A 6,075-nucleotide genomic window follows, 5' to 3' on the forward strand; every position below is an offset into this window, starting at 1 on the left:
GGAAGGAGGTCAAGGGTAAGGATAGAACTGCCTTTCACATGGACCATCTCTGCCCTCTCCTTTTCTGAGTTCTCTGTTTCCAATTCTGGGGAACGTGAAAATTGATGTTTTTTTTAATTCAATCATTGGGTGAATTGATGCTTCTCTTCTGCAGCTACATCTGTGCTCAGGTGCCCTTGGAAAGGGAACATGCAGTATCCACCAACACTGTCAAAGCTTTTGGAGAGAAGCAGGTACCACAGGGGATGGAGTGCATTATCACCCCCTCCAACACCATTTTAATTTAGTCCCTTCCTCTCTTTGTAAGCTTCCTTCACTTTAGTTCTTGTTGCAGAGCTTGTAAATTGTTAATTGTATAGTTGTTTTAATTGGGTGATTTGTTTATGGATTATTTAAACAAAACTAGATTGGCATTTAGAGACAGGAGGGGTTCAAATCCCACCTGCTCCAGAGGGGTGCAATAACATTTCTGAACAGGTTGATTAGAAAATACCTAGCAAGAGGTGGGTACTCCGCCTCCAATACTGTTTTGATATTTTTTTCCATTGTTTCCCCACCTTTTTGAATTGTGTTATTGTTAGACTGTCTCTTCTGTTTTGAGTTTACTCATTGGCTGGGTAGTGGTTATAAATGAGTGGTTAATTTTGTAGTGTGTTTCTGAGATGAGCAGAGTTCTTTGAACCTTTTAGAGAGAGGTGGGTACCATGGGGCATGAAGTTTGTGATCTCTTCCACTAACACCATTTATATTTATTTCTCCACATACTTTTTGTTATTGGCACACTGCCGCTGATGGGGAGTGTTGGCAATTTGTTAATTGAAATGTTTTTCTTAATTTGATGATGTGTCTATCTAAAAAAAAGTATTGCGTCCCTGTTTATAATTTGTTAATTGGGTTACTTGTTAATTTGGCAGTGTTAGTTTATATGAAATAAAGGGTTGAGTGCATTTGTCCTTGGAGAGGGAGCACATGGTGTTCAGAAGCACCCTTGAACCTTTTACACTTAGGTGGGATGAGGTAGATTCTCTCTCTCTCTCTCTCTCTCCTCACCAATACCATTTTGGTTAAGCCTACTTAACCCCTGTTTTGAATGTAATTTTTTTAAATCACACTGCAGGGTTTGCTATTTGTTAATGTTTTTTATTTAGTCATTTTGTGGCTCCTTTAGAAGGTGGTGGTTAGCTGCCTTCTTGAACTGCTGCAGTTCACCTGCTGTGGGTTGACCACAATGCCATTAGGAAGATAATTGCAGTATTTTGATCCAGTGAGAGTGAAGGAACAGCAATTATACTTCCAAGTCAGGATGGTGAATGGCTTGGAGGGAAACTTGAAGGTGGTGCTGTCCCTATTTATCTGCTACCCTCGTCCTTCTAGATACAACTGGTCATGGGATTGGAAGGTGCTGAAGATCTTTGATGGATTTCTGCATTGCATCTTGTAGCTAGTACACACTGCTAGTACTGAGTCTCAATGGTGGAGGGAAAGGATGCTTGTGGCCGTGATACCAATCAAGTGGGCAGCTTTGTCCTGGATGGTGTCAAGCTTCTTGAGTGTTATTGGGGCTGCAAGCGGGGAGTATTCCATCACACTCCTGACTTGTGCCTTTATAGATGGTGAACAGGATTTCAGAAATCAGAAGGTGAGTTAATCACCGCAGTATTCCTAGCCTCTGACCTTATAGCCACTGCATTTATGTAGTAAGTCCAGTTGAGTTTCTGATCAATGATAACTCTATGGATGTTGATAGTGGTGGATTCATTGATGTTAACATCATTGAATGTCAAGGGACGGCAGTTAGATTGTCTCTTGTCGGTGGTGGTCTTGACCGGTATTTGTGTGGCATGAATGTTAATTGCCACTTGTCAGCCCAAGCCTGGATATTACCCAGATCTTGTTACATTTGGACACAGACTGCTTCAGTGTCTGAGTAGTGAATAGTGCTGAACATTGTGCAATCATTGAACATCCCCACTTCTGAGTTTATGATGGAGGGAAGGTCATTGATGAAGCAGCTGAAGATGATTGAGCCTAGGACACTACCCTGAGGAACTCCTGCAGAGATGTCCTGGAGCCCACTTATTAAGTGTTTCATTAATTGGATGGTTAATTTATTTATATAAGATAAACGGAGTCCTTAGCCTTCTCTTGACTTTTATCCACCACCTAGGCACTTCTTTTTTGTGTGAGTGCTCTCTACACAGGAGTCCTCTCCTTCTTCATCAGGGATGTGGGATGGAGCTGTGGACAATGCCTACTTTGGTTGTTGGAGATTGGACCACCTTTTTGGTTACTTAAAAAACCGTGCTTTTTTTTTTGGTTGCACTTTCAGCCCCACCCTCTGATCTTTGGGCACCAGATGCAGGGGGTGAGGAGTGCAGGCAGGTCAGAGGAACTCCTCATGAGCCTGGCCAAAGTAGCCATCAGTAAGCCCAGCAGGCCATGAAGAAGGTTGTAACTCCCAACCACCTGTCTCTCTTCACTGTTGTGTCTGGTCTCCATGGAGAGGGAGCACACTGTGCTCACTGGAATCCTATCTGTATGGGTGGGTGTACTGAGATTGGGGTGCATTATTATTCCCTCTTACAATTTTGATTTAGCTCCACCATTGTTTATTTTCCGCTCTCTGGCATATTAGTTTTTGATGTTTATGTTGGTTCTTGTCACATTGCCCCTTGTGGACAATGGTTTTTAATTTGGAAATTGGGTTTATTTTAAGGAAAAGAGCGGAGTCCTTCCCCAGTATGGGTAGGGCCCAAAAGCAAAGATTGGAGACCAGTGTTTGTGTTATACTAGATTTTTAATAAAATCTTTACATATCGCTGAACTGCTTTTGCTGTCTAATTCAACACCTGGAGAACAGTTTAAATATCTTGACCAAGTAAAATTGCAGTGCTCCACTGGTTCAGAGAATTTCAGGTTACTAGGGCTACCTGCATTCTAATGTGACATCCAGTATTAGTATTCCTAAGCAGCTGTTCAGCTCTATTAACCTTCAACCTAGTTGAATTATAATGCACTCCAGCCTCCATGGTGTCCACTTACAGTTGAGATTGATGCAAGAAGTGAAACATTCATTACTGATAAATCATTTGGAAAAAGTATGTATTTTTCTATTACAGTGCCTAGCAACACAAAGTTTCCTACTTTTTAGGAATAGAGAAGAAATGCCACACAATAATGAAAAATATTTCACCATTAACTTACAGGATGTAAAGACTTTGCGATGTCCTGAGGTCATAAGTATGAGTATAAATGCAATGTTTTCTTTACTTCCTTCTCCATTACACTTTTATGGTGATGTAAAAGATTTTCCTTGTGAAAGCTTTGTGTAAAGTCAGACAGTTTGTGGTATTTGCATAACTACTTTTCAAAATCAGGTAAATGACTAGGTGAGAATTTCACTCAGTGTTAGGCTTTGAGTGAGGAGATTGTATGTTCAAGTTTACAATCTGGACTGATATCTCTGTTCCAACACTGAAGCACTATTAGCTTTTGGGAGACCCACCCAACTATCTTTTCAAATGGATTTCAAAGGTCCAGTTAGTAATGCTGTTTGAAAAAGAGTAAGAAGGAGAGATCCCAATACCTAGGCCAACATTCTTACCTGAAGCAACACCAGAAATGTACCATGGTCATTTACCTAAGTTGCCTTTTGTGGGATAGAAACAGAAAATGTTGGAGAACTCTGATCTCTAGAGCTGTGAAGAGGAAAACAAATTAACATTTCAAGCTTGAAGTGACTTTCCTAGGATTCCAAAGAAGAGTCGTATTGGACTTTAAATGTTAACTCTGCTTCTCTCTCCACTGATGTAGCCAGTTTTTTTTTCATTTATTCACTCACGGTATGTGTGCATCTCTGGCTAGGCACCATTTATTGCACATCCCTAATTACCCAGAAGGCAGTGAAGAGTCAAACATATTGCTGTGAGTCTAGAGTCACATGTAAGCCACACCAGGTAAGGATGGCAGTTTCCTTCCCAAAAGGACGCTTGTGAACCAGATGGGTTTTTCCAACAATCAGTGGATTCATGGTCGTCATTAGACTCTTAATTCCAGATTTTCATTGAATTCTAATTCCACTACCTACCATACAGGGATTCAAATCAGGGTTTCCAGAACAATAGCTGAGTTTCTGATATAACAGTCTAGCAATATTACCACTAAGCCATTGCCTCCTCCAGTCTCACTAAGTTTCTCCAACATTTTCTCTTCTTATTTCAGATCTCCATCATCTGCAGTCCAATGCTTTTTTTTGTGGGATCTTATTGTGCACAAACTGGCTGCCATGTTTGCATACAAAAAAAAGTGCCTACATTGTAAATTCACATTCTATGGATGTACATTATGTATTACTTAAGGCTGGCACCGTTCTGATGAATGCATCTTTTATTTGCTCTGTGTAGTAAAATTTTGACCTGGAAAAGAGTAACAGCTCCATAAAAAGGCAACTACCAAGAATCTATCGGAATATCTTTCTGATACAGTACAATATGTTCATCCCAAACTGCAACATGTATTAAAACAGTTTGTTTCTGGTTGAAGCTGCCACCATGTGGTCAGTAATAGTGCCTATAATATGCTGCTGCAGCAGACCCTACTTTCTTTCATTAACCCTCTCCCCATCTCATATTTAAAATATATATGCGCCTCAGTTTTGTTATTTTTGATGGAATATGGTTCCACAGCTGCCTGTTGTCATAAATCACTTCTGCCATCTGACTACTATTCATGTCTGAATCTTCCAGTACCAGCCAGTTAAATGACTACAAAGGCATCAAAGCTGAATATGATCCTGATCTCATTCATAATTAACTATTTACACTGATTGCTTCAATAGCCCTCCTAGTAACTTATTCAACAACCTTATTATCTTTTGAGTGAAATGGTTTCACATGACATGCCTTCTTACTCTACTTATTAATTTTTAACTTGGGCAACTTGACATTTGAATCTTATGCCAGAATGCACTATTTGCCTTTGATAATCTTCCGTATGATTCTGTCGAATTTAATGAGATTACCACCTCTTTTCCAAAGAGGACATGTTCAACCTTCTTAGTCGTTCGTCCTAAGTTAACTTTGTTGACATCCAAAGTTGTCTTTGTTGCTTGCATTTGTACTTTCAAAGGTTATAATTTATATTATCAAAGGTTCATTTAAAATCAACATGCATTATAGCAAGGGGTCAAATTGAGGTAAATTTTGCAATCAATCAATTTGAAAGTAGAACCGTATGAATTGTAAAATAATTGTGAAATTAAAAAGTGTGTCTCAAGTCAAATGTGACCCTAAGTCAAAATTTTATGGTTTTTAAACAAATCTTCAAATGACATGTAGGACATCTCAACTGAGCGGTACTTGTACCACTTTCACAGCCTCAGAGTATCCCAAATGCACTTAAGGCACCATTAGAAAGTCTTATTCATCAGGCATTGGGTACTGGGATCTTTCACAAACCGTAAGGAATTGTGCCGACTATCTACCACTTGCAGCTTCCCTCTGGAAAATCCATTCAATATGTTGCTTCACAGAGTTCCACCCCCAAAACACACAGGAACATCTGAAATGGGAGGTGAAGTAGCCTGTTCATCCCTTCAAACCTATTCTGCTATATAATAAGATCATGGCTGCTCTGTTTATGCATGAACTTCACATTCCCACCAATCCATGATAATCTTTGATTCTCCTGTCTAACAAGAATCAATCTAGATCTGCCTTTAAAAAAAATGTAACAGTCCCACTTTCACTATCTTCTGAAGCAGGATTCCAATGTCTCTCAATCCTCAGAAAAAAATTCCTTCCTCTGTCCAAGAAGAGCTGATTTTAAACAGTGCCCTCTAGTTTCGGACTTAAGTACAAAAGTAAACGTTCTTTCTCTATAGCTGAAAAATGTGTTGCTGGAAAAGCGCAGCAGGTCAGGCAGCATCCAAGGAGCAGGAGAATCGACGTTTTGGGCATAAGCCCTTCTTCCGGAATGAGGAAGGTGTGCCAAGCAGGCTAAGATAAAAGGTAGGGAGGAGGGACTTGGGGGAGGGGCGTTGGGAATGCGATAGGTGGAAGGAGGTTAAGGTGAGGT

This window comes from Chiloscyllium plagiosum, chromosome 22 (assembly GCF_004010195.1).
Source record: "Chiloscyllium plagiosum isolate BGI_BamShark_2017 chromosome 22, ASM401019v2, whole genome shotgun sequence".
Taxonomy (NCBI): Eukaryota; Metazoa; Chordata; class Chondrichthyes; order Orectolobiformes; family Hemiscylliidae; genus Chiloscyllium; species Chiloscyllium plagiosum.